This window comes from Chinchilla lanigera, unplaced genomic scaffold, assembly GCF_000276665.1.
Source record: "Chinchilla lanigera isolate Chin_1 unplaced genomic scaffold, ChiLan1.0 scaffold00019, whole genome shotgun sequence".
NCBI lineage: Eukaryota > Metazoa > Chordata > Mammalia > Rodentia > Chinchillidae > Chinchilla > Chinchilla lanigera.
The window spans coordinates 965705-983850 of NW_004955420.1; positions in this window are offsets into that span (position 1 = coordinate 965705).

Sequence of the window (18146 nt, forward strand, 5' to 3'; positions counted from 1 at the left end):
TCTGAAAAAAGAGATCAAGGAGGATATCAGAAAATGGAAAGATACCCCTGCTCACGGATAGGAAGAACCAACGTTGTGAAAATGGTCATACTACCAAAACTGTTATACAGATTTAATGCAATCCTGATCAAAATACCATTAGCATACCTCAGATATCTAGAGAAAACATTCCTAAAATTCATTTGGAATCAGAAGAGACCTAGAATAGCAAAAGCAATCCTCGGCAACAAAGGCAAGTGAGGAGACATCACAATCCCTGACTTGAAATTATACTATAAAGCTACTATGATAAAATCAGCATGTTATTGAAAAAACAAACAAACAAACAAACAAAAAAAACAGACCTAAGGACCAGTCGAGCAGATTAGAAGATGCAGACACAACTACAAACACACACAGCCACCTTATCTTGGACAAGGAGGCTAAACGTGTTCACTGGAAGAAAGATAGCCTCTTTAATAAATGATGCTGGAGAAACTGGCTTTCCACTTGCCGAAGATGAAAACTAGACCCATGTCTATCACCATGCACTAAATTACAGTCAAAATGGAACAGAGATCTAAATATAAAAGCATTAAATCTGCTAGAAGAGAAAATAGGTAGAAAGTCTGAAGGCATAGGAGTAGGTAGACAGTTCATGAACGAAAACCAAACTGCATGGGAAATACTTCAAAGAATCAACAACAGGGATTTCATCTTATTAAAAATTTTCTGCACATCAAAAAAATCACTAACAATGTGAAAAGAAAACCCATGAGTTGGGAAAAAATTTTAGTCAACAGTCCCTCAGACAAAATACTTCTATCTGGAACATATAAAGAATTGAAAAAAATCAGGCCAGCAAAATTCAAAGACCCAATCCAAAAATGGGCATCTAAAATGAATACACATTTCTCAGATGAAGAAATACACATAGCAAATAAATATATGAAAGAATGTTCAACATCACTGGTCATTCAAGAAATGCAAATTAAAACAACAATGAGATTCCATTTCACCCCAGAGAAAATGGCTATCATCAAGAAATCAATGAATAACAAATGCTGGTGGGGCTGTGGGGAAAAAAGAACCCTTGTCTGCTGTTGGTAGGAGTGTAGACTGGTGAAACCACTGTGGAAATCAGTCTGAAGATTCTTCAGTAAACTAGGATTAGAGGTCTCATTCAATCCAGCTATTTCTCTTCTGGGTATTCTCCCAGAAGAATTAAAAACATCATATTACAACAGTATATGTGCACCTGTGTTTATAACAGCACAATTTATAAAAACTAAGTCTTGGAAACAACCCAAATGCCAATTAATGGAGGAGTGGATTTAAAAACGTGGTCTTTTTATACAGTAGAGTTCTACTCAGCTATTAAAGAATGATAAACCTCAGACTTTTATAGGTTAGTGAATGCAATTAGAGACCAGTCATAAGTGAAATATATTAGACCCACGTGTGTAAACATCATATGGTCTTCCTAGTGTAAGAAACTGAAAGAGTAAGTAAGATCCAAAAGGTACAATAGATATAGTGAAAGGGCAAGAAACTGCTCAAATGGAAAGAACAACTGGGATGGGGGAAAGAAGAAAAGATGTAAAGGAAAAGAAAAAAATATATATATACAAGAGAGCTAACATAATTATACTTCTAATTTCTTTTAGTCCATTGAAAAGTCAGGTTTGTGCTTATATTGGTTGGTTCATTTTGCATGCCTACATGTTATAATCTGAGCAACTACTTTGAAGACAACACACAGTATATTAATGATTGTTAATTTCTTATTATCCTGTTTTGAAATTCTGTATCATTATTTTTATAACATTTTATCTTTTTCTCTTTAAAATAAAAAAAAGAAAACTTTAATCCATGTGCTTACTCTAGGTTGATGATCAGCAGCACTATGTTAAGTGAAGGCATTTAGGACTTGGAGTTAAAACATCTGCACCTAATCAGAAGGTCTGGTGCTTGTGTGGTTTTAGGTGAGATATTTAGCTCACCTAATCTTTACTGTCTAAATAAAAAATTAGAACTACTAATAACCTAGCACATATAGCTGTGTCTGGAACTGCCTTTGAGTACTGTGAAATACTGAAGAAGCAACAGCAGTGTTTCTTAGTATTGCCTGTTAAACTAATATGCATTTTGGAAAGAGAATAACCTAAGACTTCAGAAAAATGAATGACAAAACAATCAGGTTATTGTCAAGTCTTCCAAAGCACCTTTTGAAGTCAAGACATCTTAGAGAGAGTGCTAGTCTCCTAGCCAGGTCAGTTGTCCCTAGAACTCCTCTGGGCATTTGTGTGAGAATAAATCAACAAGAGTCTTTCAAAATCTCTCTCCCAAGCAAAAGGCTCAGGGTATGGGTGGGACTCCGAGGGGTCAAAGACAGATCTACAGCACTCATTCCCAATTCTCGGCCTTTCTGGCACTGCAGGCATTCCTTTTTTTTTTTTTTTTTTTTTTGTAAACCAACCTGTTTTCAAGGAACAATTCTGGGGGAGGCTGTATGTGGGAAACACAGCATGAACCTTTGGTCTGTATAGTGACAACCCAAACAGTTTGATGCTGGAGAGAGAGTTTGTAAACTTGCTGAGAATCACTGGGCCCAGGAAAGTGTGCTCCAAAGGGTACTGGGTAAGTAAAAAGCTCTCACAGTCACAAGATTAGCCTTTGCTTGCTTTCTCCCTGAGGAACAGAGATAGATTGTGTTTTAAATTTCTTAGGAGTGAAAACCTTTTGCTGTTCAATGAGTTGTCCCTCTGGAGAAACTGAAGTCAATGGCCAATGGCCAACTTGGCTGTGAAGCTGAATTTGAAACACCCCTGTGATGTATAAATATTGAACAAAATATGCAGAAGCCATATTCCTTGCTCACCTTGGCTCCAAACAGACGTCACATAAATACTTGTTTCTGCTCTAAGACTGGTAATGAGGCAGGTTAGAGGGGAAAGGAAACTCTACTGGAATACTGAGCTATTTTCCTGGTCACATCAGTTTGTGGGGAGTTGCAGGTTTGCAGCTCAATCACTGAAAGCTTCGTTTTCTCCGTCTCATAACTGGACACACCAGTTTGTGTTTCCAGACTAACACCACAGAGAAGTCTTCCAGCTGGGGATAGAGCTCAGTGGCACAGCGCCTGCCTGGCAAGCACAAGGTACTGAGTTCAATTCCCTGTAACAACAACAACAAAATGTCCTCCAAAAACTATTAAACAAAATATCTATGAAATGAGCCAATTCTCGTACCATCAAAATGAAAAACCTCATAAGTATAGTCACAATATCCTCCAGTCGGCCTCAGAAAATTCACTAGAGCTTCTCCAGCATGACCTGGGACTCCAACCCCATCCTTTCAAGAGCAAATGGCCTTTTACTCCACAGTTGACATTGCTGGCGTTCAGAGTATCTTCATTTTTTCCCCACCTCTATGTCCCATTGTAAAGGACTTGTTTAAGGCATAGATATCTTTCTTGTATACTTATAACTTCCCCCTTCAGACAGTCTTGCAACCCATTACCAAAGGCATCTGCCTTCTTCTTGCTAGTGATGGTTCTGTATCTTCAGGGGCAATTTCCTTTTCAAACAGAGATTGGAAGGGGAGTGGGGAAGGTAGAGAGGGAGCGCAGGCTGTCTCTAACCTCTACTATAGGTTCAAAAAAGTTCAAATTCAGTGAAGAGTCACATTGTGTGCATGGAGTTGTGGTGCAATTTGTTATTGTGAAGACATTCCTATATTTTAAATCCTAGGAAGGGAATAAAGTTAAAATGTCTCTGTAACAGATTACCAAACTGGGGAAATAAAACTTTTAATCTAGTGGGAAAAAATAGAAGCTGTATACATAGTCACTAGTCTTCTTTTAAATATGTTGTGGAGCGTCCTAGAGCCAGGCAGCCAGGGCTCAAATCCTGATTCTGCTATGTATTGGCTGTATGACCATGTGGGCCTAGCCACTGTGGGCCTCAGTTTTCATCTATAAATAATGCTAAATATTAGTGTTAACCTATGAGTTATTTTGAAGGTTAAATAAATAACATACATAAAGCACCTACAATGGTGTCTGGCACATAAGGAGCACAGAATATATTAGCTGTTGTTAAGGTGAATTTGGCTTAAGAGGCTGTTTGTTTAAACAAGGATAATTAAAAGCCACTTGAGGGTAGCATAAAAGAGAGATATGTACGTGATATGTACTAAAGGCTTCGCACAATGCCTGGAACAGACACAGAGCAAGCACATTCTAACAGCAGAGCCATAAGCTCACTTGGATGGAAGTCACTGGTGAAAAGCAGCGTCCGGTGTGGGCACAACCGCTGGCTGGCAGGTGGATCCCACTGAGGAGGATTGGTCAGTGGGCCAGTTATGTCAACAGCACAGATAAGACACCTTCACTAATGTTAGGAGAGCAATATTGTTTTAATTTGTGAAGGGGAGCATATTCTCTGAAGGGAGAACCCTTTTAAAGTCTGTGGCATATTGCCTATCTCTGGAACACACACATTCCTCCCCTCCTCATCCCCAACCGATGTAATCAAGTTCTTCCCTTGTAAAGAAGGCAGTGAATATGCCAGAGGGATCATCAAATTGTGAGTCATAAAATCTCTAAACGTACTTAGAGATGACCTCATCTCCACCCCCATTTGTTTGATGAGGATGAGGAAGCAGAAGGGAGGTACTGACGGAAGACTGCCCCCAGATCTCATAGCCAGCTGGTGGCAGAGCTGGACTCAGTGAAGATTTACTAATTCTAACTCCTCACTACATTGCCTCCCATTGCCTTATCCTTCACCATTAGACAGTAAATCCAGCTTCTTTCTGGATGCCTGGAAGGTACCACACCCTCAGAGTCTTCTAAATCCTTGTTTGGTGCTGCCACCTAGGGAATTAAAGTGAGTTGTCTTCCTGAGGACAATAGCCTTGCATCTCCTGCCTGTTCATCCTGTTCAATGTCTGTCTCCTTAATTAGTCATCCAAGACACTGCAGCCTACCTCACCATTTAGCTGGAACTATTCATATCTCGATGTGCAGATAATACCCATCTGACTCTTGCTTATGAACTCATACTTGTATTTGTTCTTTGCAAGCTTGTTAAGGAAATACTCAAACTTGGGCATTTTAAAAATATTACTCCAGAGAGTTATGAACTAGTTGCTGAGATCTGGTTTGATGGCTTATTCTTTTCAAAGTGCTATGAGAAAGGACTCAATTGCCTCATTCCAACATTGCAAATGGGAGAATATGGGAACTATTGACTCAGGTTCAGTGTGCTAAGACCTATAACCTCAAGTTAACGTTAGCCATACTTCCATTGCCCTTGATTACTCCCTTTTGTATTGTTTTACAGCCAGATGCTAGCACTTTGCAATAAAAAAGCCATTCATTCCCTCAACCTTAATTACTTGAAGACATTCACTGAACTAGAAACACCCAAGAATTAGATCCCTGGTGATAAGTCCATCCCACTGGTTAGAGAAATGATGAAACAAGCTCTTAATAAACAATAACAGTACAGGTTGATTTCCTATGCAATTAAAACCAGATTCCTGGAATTTCCAATTCAAAACCAGAATAAATGAAAATAATCAGAGTTGGTTATTTTTCTAAGCAGAAAGGTTAGAAAGTTTCCTGTTTTAGAATGTAAGCACTTTGCCCAGCTGTGTCATTGTGCCATGCCACATAAAGATATGATTGTGCCCTCCCTTTGGCTATTATTTTTGATTTTTAAAAAGAATTTGATGAATAGCCCTCTAACCCTGAGTATTTTTCCATAGACTCCTACTCTTGCTATGCACAGGGATAGCACAGAGGTTTAAATAGCTGGGCTTCATTACCGACCTAGACTGATATCCAGGGTTTGCCAGGTACTGGCTATAGGAGCTTGTACATGTGTCTTGACGTTCCTAAGCTTCAGATGTCTCATCTATGGATGGTGATGATATAAACTGCATGACAGAGTTGTCATAAGAACCCAAGGTAATAAAGCCTTGGTGTTGAACACATTGCTTTCCTACAATAAGTGATCAGTACAAGTTACCAGCTGCTGTCATCATCATCATTCATAGACTCAATGTCATTATGAAATCCTCAATTACAAGCTGAAGCCAGAGAATAGGAAGGAAGATTTCAAGTAGTTCTAGTAAACTAGTTAGTGGCTTTGAAGTCAAGACTGAAAACGACTTGATTTTTAACTTGGAATGTCAGAATTTAAATCCTAGGTTTGTATGAAAGTACTAAACTCATCTGGCCCACAGTTGTCTCATCCACATAACAGAGCTCGTAACAGCAGCCATGCAGATTGTTGTAAAACTAAGATAACGGCAGTGAAAGGATTAAGCCCAATACCTGACCCATAACAAACAAACTTTCCTTCTCTTGCCAGATGAATACGTAAAGCCCTGCCCTTAGTCTAACCTCAGTTTATGACTGTCACCTCCTGCAGATGAAGTGAGAATAGAAAATTCAGATCAAGAATGTTCTGGGAGAAGGTGCTGTCACAGTTCTGACCTTTTTATCCCGTAATCCCAAGTATAAAAAGGCCCTCAGAGGATGCTACTAAGTACATGAGAAAGGAGAGCTGGTTAGAAGCTGGAAAGCCTTCAGGAAAGGCAGGGGCTTGGAACGTGAGGAATTACAGAAAATCCTGGGAGTGACCATGAACCACAAATTTGTATAGGGGTCAGGGAGAGAATAGGGGGTGGATGGGACCCTCGACTTGCCATTGCCTGTGATTGGTGTCCCGTTTGATGGCTAATTCTCCTGGATTTTAGCAGCCTAGACTGGCATGAAATTTAAAGTGAAGTCTAAAATCTTTGTGAAATGTAGACAGCATTTCCTTTCCAGTGGCATTCTGACAAAAAAAGACTAATTTGGATGGAACATATTTTTTACCCTGAAGCAATATTCAGAGTGTGTTTGTGTATTTAAGTTAGTAAACTTAACTATGTTCAGGCATAATATGCTGCCCCTTTTTATATAAAGTACACAAGAAAACTATCTTAAAGTGAACAGTTATTTGTTTGGGATAGCACACCCCAGAACCCTCCACCAGCTAGCCTACAGACCTGCTAGGTTCACAGAGGTGAAGACCAGGTTTGTACATACCATATTAATACTTAAATAACTAAGGTCTCAAAGCCTCTCACTCACCAAAACAGACACAACAGCTTCCAATCTCTTTTCCCAGTAGCACGCTCAATACTCCACCCTAACACCCTGTCCCCAGAGCATGGGTCTTTCCTGTTTTGTATTCTGAGGCAAGGGAAATCTGAGCGCCCCCTCGTGGTATATTCTTGGTAATTGCACATCCAAGCCTTTCGTTCTTTGTTTAGTTCTACCACCTGGACTGCAGCCAACCTCAAGCGTCAAATTCAAGGACATTGTGCAGATTTAGTTGTAGCTAATAAAACGCTAAAAAAGTTTCGGGCCTCTGTAGCATAAGCTCAGATCTCTCTGTTTGGTCTCTCTTTGAAGTGTCATCTTTCCACACAGCTGGTAATGCAAGAGAATTTGGTGGACGCCTCTCTTTCCACACCCTCCACTCCAGGTTTTCTCACTCCCAGACCTTGCTCTGTCCTTTCTGCCAAGCTGCCTCTGTGTTCTGACCTGTAGGTACGATCGAATCTGCCTACAACAGGTTCACAGGTTGGAAAGCCAGATAAACAAGAACCAGATAGATAAATAATGTCAAATTTCTAATTTTATGCATTTTCCTAAATCATTTAATACTTTTAAAAACTATAACCTTTTCTTCCAGTACTAGGTACTGAACTCAGGGCCTTCCCACTGAACTACATCTCCAGTCCTTTTTTATCTTTTATTTTGTGACAGGAACTTGTTATTTGCTAAGCTGCCCAGGCTGGGCTTGAATTTATGATCCTCCTGCCTCAGCCTCCATGATGCTGATATTACAGGTGTGTACCACCATGCCCAGTAAGTTATGACTTTTAATATTTAAATATTTTGCACAATGAATAAATCTTATTTCTTCTTCATCATTCCCCTATTTGTTTTCAATTTTTTGATTGTAACGTGCAGTGATAATTTGTGTGCACATAGTTCTTTGTTCCTAACTTTTAAATGAACATGCAATAAAGGAACAGGCCCCAGTGGGACACAGCCAGCCAGGACGCCAGCCCTCTTCTGCTGTATCTAGTGCTACTGTGTATGTGCAGGCAAGTTAAGCAATACTTCTTCACCTCAGTTTTCCCTGCTACAAAAGGAGCGTTTTCTTCTCTCATACCCTTGGAATAAAGGGAGCTGACAAAGTGATCTGCAACTCAGTCCTCCCTACTATGGAGCCACTGTGTGACTAAACATTTGTCACAGCTTGGGGGCAAAGACTAGGTGTGGTAACTTTAATCCCTAGGCCGCCCTCTCTTCAAAACAATGCGGTAAAGAATTGCTGATATCACAATAACGAACAAACCCTAGGGATTGGCCCACCCTTGGCTGTTTGGATTTCAGTGCCAGGGTAGGAGATCTGAAAGACATGAAAGGAAACAGTTGAATTCCAAGACACTCCTTCAGATAAAATTTCCTTTAAAACATTTTTACCACTCTTCATCAATATTTATAAAATGATGACTGGATACAGCCACATTCCTCCTGGGCTGTGCCTAGAACACACCCATGGTACCTGATCAAAATAGAACTGCTGCTTGTTGCGGGTCCACTTTGATAAGCAACCTTCTTTGAAAATGCAAAACCAAGTAAACCCCAAATGGCAACAATAATAAAAAGTCAAAATCGAAGTAAAAATCAATGATGCGAGCAAGGAAAAATGAATACAAAAATGTTAAGTGGCAACATGAGGTGACAGAAAGAAAAAGCATGGAATTTAGCATCTGTTGTAGTCAGGGTTCACAAAGGAATAGATTTAATATGTTCACCCAAAAAGTTAAATGCAGAAGAGTGCAAGAGATCTGGCCACACTGGAGACCCAAAGAATCCAGCTGAGGGCCTGGATCCCATGGCAATGTCCTCCATGAATCCAGCTGGAGGCCTAGAGTCCACAACAATGTCTCACGCAACTCTGTATCAAAGATCTGTGCTGGCAAGGCCCAAAGGTCAGCAGAAGCTAGAAAGTGTGCACGGGGATGAAGGATCTGTGTCAGCAGGCTGAGGGATCTGCACTGGAGCCAAGAAGTGACGCTTAAAGTAAGGACCAGAGCTCCTCTGTAAAGAACCACAGCCATCCTTAGTGACAGCGAGGACCTGAGCTCCTTCAATGATGAGAATAACTGACTTCATATCAGGAAAATCAGCATGACAAACTTCCCCAGGAGAATCAACAGCTCAACATCTTCCCCTCTAGTTCTGCTTTTATGCTGTTGGCAACAATCCTCAGGTGGGCCTTCCGTACTCAGAACCACGCTGATTCAGTTCAGTGGGGTGTTACAAGTTGACCATTAGTTAATCCACCACAGCGTCGTTGGTCTGATTCCCAAATTGGCCTCTTGCTACCGAAGACCAAAGCTAGTTAATATCACTTTAAGCTTAGTTTCTTCTTCAGGAGGTATTAATGATGTTGTTATAAATGCAGAGAGAAACACACTTTTTCCAGAAAGTGTTAGTTGATATATATATGGGCTCCCAAGTATCAGGGGTTTGGCCTAGCCCCCAATCTCCTAAAGTTATAATGAAGGCTTAAATAAAAGAGACAATGTAATTTGATTTTGTGGGGAGTCTGGGAAGGTCAAAACTCTCCGCAAACTATGACCAAAGCCTTTTCTGGAGCACCCATATTTACTGGGTTTCTACAGATTTGGGGGGTATAGGCAGTGGGTGACACAAAAGCCCATGAAAGAAGTTAGAACCAAGGCATTAAAACTTGTTAAGGGAACTGTTGTCGACAGTTTTAATTGCTCTGGAATAGGGACTGTTGGCAGCCCGTGTCTTCAGCTGTGGTGTTATTTTGTCTTCACTGTGAGTGAAGCGCTGTGCATATGAGCTTTTCCAACATGGCCAGAGGTCCCTGTGTTTGGCAACTTAATCCTTACACAGCTTGGTGTCCAACACTCAAGAAGGCAGCATATTAGTAAATCCTCACCACCATGTTAAGCATTGAGAACACTTAGAGTTTCATCCAGTATTCCTGTTCTGGTACCCAGCTTCTAAATAAGTCATTCATTATGTTCCATATGATACCTGAAATTCCTAAATAACTTGTTTTGGGGTTAAGTGATTTATTCATATTTCTTGCTTGTAACAGAATTCCCTGGAAAGAACTTATTAAGTACCAACAACCAGGCCACATCTTTGAGCAACTAAGGCCATCGTTTACAAAGGACCCAGATGATTCTATTGTGCACCCAGAACTTAGAACCACTGAGTTGTGTAGACACTTAAAACAGCAATTAAAAATCCAGGTCAAGAAAAACTAAGTCATTTTTCCTCTAAAGACTCTGAGGCAAGAGATTAGGGCATGGCAAAATGGCTGGGCAATTTGACATGGCCTGTCAATCACACAGACTGCTAAACACAGCCATCTACACATGTGCAGAACAGCTTTCAAGCCCTGCATGGGACTGCCCAGATCTAACAGCAGAATGGGAGTATAAAAGACAGCAGTCACTGGCCTCATGGCCACTGTCTTCTTTCTTTCTCAGAGGCCTACTCTGCATGCAGGGTGTATTTTCTTTTCCCACACTTCTTTTCTTAAGAGCACTTCTTGTTTCTTACATACTTCTCTCTCCTTTTCTCCTGCTATTACCTTTAATAAATACAAAGCTTTTATGTTCTTCATTTGTTTTTCAAGACAACAGAGCCTGGACATGTCCCCCAAGGGCCCCAGTATTCAGTAACAACTAAAGAAATTTATCAGACTACTAGTCAGTCCTTCAGCAATACACTGAAGGAATATTAATGAGTGTTTCTGTATATCTAGATGACACTCAGCAGAGGAAAGCCTAGAGGTTCATAGAACCGCTGCACTCCATTCAATGAGTCCAAGAGAGTTGGGGGAAGAAATAATGGTAATAAACTTGCTCATCATCATCATCATCAACAACAACTACACTGAGTCAGGCTAGCTGCCAGGACCTGTGTAAGAAGAATTTCACATTTCATTCTTAAAATATTTACATGAAGACTGAGCACAGCAGGTGTGGAGTAGTAAGATAGCACAACCTCTTTGGAAAATAGTTTAACAATATATGTCAAAAGGCCTCTAAATAAATGTTCACATTCTTTGGTCCAGCAGTTCTACAAATGCAGGTGTTACTTTTGCATCACAAACATGCTCACTGCAGCAGGGTTTATAAAAATAAGAAACTGGGAATATTTCAAATACCCAACAAATGGATAGTGATTAGAGAAATTTTGTTACATTGTACATTGGAGTATAATGCAACCATTAAAGATGTTTTCTCTAGGAGTGAATTTCACCATTAAAAAAATTGCATAACAAAATATTAAGTAAAATAAAGTAAGACGTAAAAGCATATTTATAGTGTGATTCAAAGCTCCAAAGTGACAAATAACTGTAAAATTTCTTACATTAGAAAGTTGGTTGAATTTAGCAGGACTCCAATTTCACCTATATCTTCCTCAGAGAACAACCTTGAAATGGTTAAAAGTGTATTGCCAAAATGAAAGTCCTACAATAGCAAACACTCTAATTGAAATGTTGCGTGCTGTGAATCATCCATGTTTTAGTCCAGGCTAAGGCTTTACTGTGTGTCCCCACCACCACCACCTGCAAATGAAGCCAGGCAAGGGAGCCAGATGTAAGTAGTCAAAGGAAATAGAAAACAAATGACAACTGATGTGTAATGCAACCAAAATATTTGCTTCACAAGTTTTTCTCACTACTGGAATCCAGTTTCTCTGTGGGTGTGAAAAGAAAAGGAACTGAGAAAGATGGGAGGATTTGCAGAGGAGGAGAAAACAAAAGGCAGTGGAAAATGCTGGGGGTGGGGAAACAAACGATTGCAGTTCAGCCTGCTGCAGGGATTTCCAGTCCTCCACTCCTCTGACTCCAGCGAAGTCAGAAGCCCTCCCAGCGATTTGTCTGCTAGTAGAGTAGCGTTTTTGTTTCAAGTAGGGTCACATGGATATTTAAATTAGTTATAAAAAATTATAAAACTTCCAAAAGAAGCAAACTCCCTTCTCCAACACTGAGACTACTCCTCCCTAGTTTTAGGATCATCTTTTGCTTACAATGGTCAAACAATAAGTTTTTCCCACAAAGCCTGGTTAGCTTTGAGGATATTGGTCATGTTTAGACATTTTCCTTCTTTTCTGGGAACAGCGCAGGCAGCACTGACCCCACCACATTTTCAGGGCCACATGCTCCTGCTGTGAGCTTCCTTTTCCCAGGCCACCCCGAAGCCCAGACTCCCACCGTGTTTTGGCTGCCCACACCCTTACTCAGCTTAGGACCAGACCCCAGTGCCAGGTCTTATAGTTCCAGCATTTCTATTAAGATGACTTTTTTATTTTAATAGTTAGAAAAGGACAAGCGGTAGATAGGATGGCATATCATCTATTACAGCGTTTTAAAAAAAATCATCCATTGATTAAGAACATATACAGCAAACGCACTACTATGCTTCAAAATTGTTAATGAAGTTGCATTTTAAGAATTATAACAGCATTTACAGACTTTTGAAAAGCCTTTGGAATATGTGAAACATTTTGTTTATGTAGCCTACAGATAAGGCTTCACATTTGAAAGTTTTCAAGGATAGATTAGGACTCTACCTACCTAGCAACTTCACCTCTCTCTATCCTATTCTCAGAAACCGGGAAACCAGATTAATCCCAGTGTTCCCACATGCTCCTCTTAGAGAGCTAAAAATGACTCTCCCGAGTAACTGCTCACCAAAGGGAGAAGGATGCTAACTTCCACCGAGCCCTTGCTGAGTGGCAGGCACTGGGCTGCAAAATAGTCACTCTTATCATCTCCATGTACGGAAGATGAAACTGAGACTGCAGAGGTTTAGCTAGTAAATAGAAGAACTGGGATTTTATAATTGTAAAGCCCTTTCACCTGGCAATCCAGTTGATGCCTAATGTATTATATTCCTGCAAAAGCAGCCTTTTTTTGAAGGGGAAGTTGAGCGATTTAGCAACTACTTTGAATATATACCACAGAGGTGGGCATCTGTCTTCTGACCCTGGTCATTTTATGCATACTTTGCTGTTGATCTAGACTATTTTTTATTGTGTGTATATGTATGTGTGATGTATGTATGTGCATATATGTGTATATATGTGTATATAAACATACTGTACACATGTGATATATGTATATATGATATATATGACATCATATAAATAGGATACTTTAGTTCTACCATCAAGCAAGAAAAGATTCAGTGAAAGCAGCCTAGCTGAAATTATGGAAAAATAAATTTTAAAAAATAGACGTATTTAATATCCTGTCAGATGACTGACTATGAATTTAAATGCTAAAATTACTTTCCAAGTATTTTAAAAACAGGAAGATTATTATTAGTCTGAAAACCAGCCAATTAAGTTAAATTGAGCTTTATGGTCCATGGAGGATCCTGATGTTGTTCAAAAGTTTCTTGTAACCCAGATGTTTAATTTCTTGTCCAAATCTTTTTGATCAGGCTGAATCCACCTGGGAGCATAAGAAAATTTAGTCTTTCCTAAGAGGTTTTTCTCTTTCCTAATCACATCCTGGTTTCTATTAATTCAGAACCCCTCCTCCCCCGTGACTTGTCTCTAAGCATAATGGTCCTCTTATTTCAGGACAAATCACATGGAGATTTAAATTAGTTGTAAGATCTTGTAAAAACTGCCTAACAGAGAAAATTCCCTCTTCCAACACTGTAAGAGACCACTATCTCCAGTGTTAGGAGTCACCTTTGTTTTTAATGGTCAACCAGAACAACTATAACTTGAACATTAAGTATTCTCCACAAAGTTTCAGAGAGAATTTAGATTACCCTGGTGCTCACTGGTCACCTTTTACTTCAAACCTCCTCAACTCTATAGGTCTTGCTTCATTCCTCTCTACTCTCCACATTGTTACTGGGTTTGAGGGTGCTGGAGTCTCCTTCTAGAGGTGGGTTCTAGGTTCTTTCTGTCCTGAGCAAAGAATTGGTCAAGACAAGCACAAAAGGAAGTGAGGTTTTATATTTATTAAAGGTAGGAAAAGAAACTCACTCTGTGGAACAAGTTTTGGCAAAATAAAAGTAGGAAAAGAAATATACTGTGCAGTGCAGGAGTGGACCACTGTGAAAATACACAGTTGCAGAGAGCTCAATGATGTCTGCCTTTTTGTAACTCCCCTCCTCAGGCTGGCATCAGATCTAGGCAGTCTTATTCAGAACTGCTCAAGTTCTAATGAGAAGTCCATGTACAGGGCTTTGGGAACTGTTCATATGTTCTGGAACTTTGCAGTTAACAGGCCATGCCCACTTTCCCAGTCAGCTTGCAACACCCTAATCTCCTGCTTCAACATTACTGCTCTTATGAGCTGTCTTTCTTTCATTATCACTTTGTTTCCAGTGGACACATTCTCCAAGGCAATACTGTTTAATGTAAGAGACTTTAATTGCATGTTTGAAGGCAATAAGGAAGACTCATAGTGCAGATTAGGAAAAAACTTCAAAATTAAACACACAATATCTGTGGTCGCGAATTTCCTTGGGCATCCTGATATTGTTTTCCTAGCTTGCTGTCTTGCCATCCGATATAATGATTCTGGGGGAGGAAATAAATTGTGGACAAATCAGAATAAACACACTATCACTATTCCAAGACAAATTCTGGGATCCAAATCAATCCCAGGACCTATGTGGTCCAGATTCACGTTATCATAGTTGAAGAGAGTGCTCAGGAAAAAAGTCACCTCAGTCTCCAAACTGTCAGCCAAAGGATATGAAAGGCATTCAGCCACTCATCCACTGACTCTTTCCCCTCTCTTTCCCTACCCTCTTGGCCTTGTGAGGTTGTTTTTGGAGCCTCTCACTCACTGAACTTCTGCTTTCAGTTCTTCTCCAGGAGGCTTCCCTCCAGCCTAAGTGGATTTTAATTTTTCTATCTCTCTTTGTCTTAATGCCAATTTACATCCATTTTGCCTCTCAGTCTTCCTTTCTTTGTTTTGCTTACTTTGAAGATTCGATACAGTAGAAAAGAACTTGAGAGCTGACAATTAAGAAGAACCTTACCCATGAGAAACTGAGGAGACAAAGGAGAGAAAGGGGGGCAGGAGGGAGGAGACATTTGACAATGTACATTCCCATCCCTATTATACATTAATGCAGGTGTCTGGGTATCCACGGGGCACTGGTACCAAAATCTGCAGACGCTCAAGTCCTTTACATAAAATAGGGTGGTATTTGCACATAGCCTACACATATACTTCTGTATGTCTTACATCATCCCTAGATTACTTAATGTACCTCATTAAATGTACATGCTATGTAAATAATTATTATACTGTATTGTTTAGGGAATAATATCAAGAAAAATACTCCACACATGTTCAGCGTGGACTCAACTTTTTTTTTGATTTGTAGTTTTACAATCAATATTTTTGATTTGTAGTTTTACAAGCCCTGAATGTGATTCTAAGGCAGCCAGTGCTGGAAAGCCATACCCAGACTTCCCCAGGCTGAAGAAATTCATTGTTTCTGATTTGGGCTTTGGTTCTGGACACTGGACTTTCCGCTACAGAGTTCAAGGACTTCTCATGACAAAAGCTGGCTACTGGAAATGGTTTATGTTTTCTACTCTTAGGGCTTCAGTCTGATTTCTCTCTACCTCTCCCTTTGGGGTACCATCATTTGCTCTGACATTTAAGGCTCCTCTCCTCACATTTGGGTTCTGTAATAATAATAATAACCATTATTAATCCTTTTTATGATAGTTACTGCATATCCCTAAGGACTTGGGTATTCTTCAGTTTGGATCTAGAGCCTTCTCCAATGGACTCTGGGTTAAAACTTGGTCTCCAGCCTGTGGTGCTATTGGGAGATAGTAGAGTATCTGGGATGTGTGGCCTAGGGGAAGGAAGCTGGGTCATTTGGGCATGCCCCTGAAAGGATATTGCAGCTTCAGCCCTTTCTCTGTCCCTCTTTTGCTTCCTGGCCCCCATGAGGTAAACAGTGCTCCTTTGTCATTCGTTCCCACCATGATGAACTGCGCTGCCACAAACCCAAAGCAGCAAGGCCAAGCAACCCTGCACGAAAACCTTATGCCAAAATAAAGCTTTCCTCCTCTTAAGTTGATTATTTCAGATATATTGTCACAGAAATAGAACAACAGAGCTTATATTTTGAAGTTAGGGCTCACTAGAGCTACATTCTTTGGTCACTCCCCAGATGAATCACTTAGTTTATCCACTAATAAATGCTCATTATACGAACAGATTGCAGAACTGAGTTTTATTCCCTCATAATAGTTAGAGTGTGTGTACAGAGACACAGCTTGAAAAAGAGAACTTGAATTTCTCCAAACTTGGCTTCAGAGACTCATTCTGTTTTACGTGGGCCTGTATTTAATCATGTATTTTAATTTTTCATATTTCTGATGCTCTGACATCTGGGGCTTTTCTAACCTAGAGTGACTGCCCCTGGCAGGATTAACTAATTCCCAGAGAGAGCAAGGATCAGCTGTGTAGTTCTTTCATGTGCAAACCACCCAGTACAGAGCCCATGTCCCCAACCACCTCCTTTACTGAGCTCACAAGGTTCTCTTACCTGGACCACTATCCACCTGCCCTGATCACTCTAGAGAAAGCCCCCAGAAAATCAGACATAGCCCCTGTCTTAGTTACTTTTCTCATTACTGAGACAAAATACCCAACATCCAGAGTTAAAGGAGGAAAGGTTTATTTATGTTCGCAGTTTGTAGAGGTTTCAGTTTATGGTTGGCTCCAGGGCAGGTTGGCATGGGAGAGGGACATCACAGAGGAAAAACAGTTCATGGCAGGCAGAAGACAACAAAAGCAAGCAAGCAACTAGAAACAAGTTTGACCACAGCTTTTTCTGTCCTTTATACCTTACCCAGGCTATTGGCCCTTAGGGCATATAGCACTCAGATGTTTACCATCACATCCCCGATCCCAGCAGCACAAACCCTGGATCCAGCCACCTCCAAAAAGTCCCACCTATGACTGCATGAGGCTTTGAGAAGACATCTAGATACAAGCCATAACAGTCCCTGTACCCTAGAACCCACTGAAATTATTCAAACTTGCCATGAACCTACCAACACTGCCTTTTAGTGTCCTTTGAAAATCACAATAATGGCTCACCCATGATTTCCTGATCTCTCTGCCTCTGAGTACTTAGCTGTGTGCCCGCTGTTGCTTGCCAAAGCTCCTATTTATAGGAATCTGGGTATAAAAACTCTGCTTCATGACAGTCATTCCATGTGTACATATCTTGCCATACCTGATTAAAACAAATCCTGGTTATTCTTAAAACAGGGCTCTATGTTGAAATGACAGTCTGAAAATCCAATTAGCTTATTCTTGACCAGTAATGAGCCCAGACTGGCTGCCTGGGTGCAAGCGTTCCTTCTAAATACCATCACTTTGAAACTAGAGTAAAATAAAGCACTTTCCCAACAGAGAAATTCTATAAAGTAAGTGGCCTACCTACAAGTAGAAAAAAAACCAGGAAGGGGCACAATGCTTCTATTTTAAGTGCATCTCTTTTCCAAGTCATTTCTTTTTTAAATTGTTTTTTTTTTTTTAAAGGAAAATTTTGTTTTTAAATTTAGAGAGTAAAAAAAGAAACAATAAAAATGATACAGAATTTCAAAACAAGATGACAGGAAATCAACAATGGTTTTTGTATTACTTATTGTTATCTTCAAAGTAGTTGTTCAGCTACCAGATATAGTCATGCAAAACTGATCAAACAATTAGGCATTAACTCTCCCTTTCAATAAACCAATAGAAATTAGTAGTACAATTATCTTAGCTATTTTACATATATATATATATATTTCCCTTCTTTCTTTTCTCCTTTCCCTCAAGTCACTTCTTAATCTCTCCTTTTTTGTTCCATCATATTCTATTAATCATAAGTTCAAGTCCTCAGTGGTAATTTCCTTCATTTTAAGAAATGTAAAACTTGTTTTAGGAGTTTTGTCTCTGGGAACCCCGCCTTTACCCTTTTGCTCATTAGTACCTAGCCAGAAGAATTTCGGTCAAATGAAAGATTGCTTCTACCTGGCT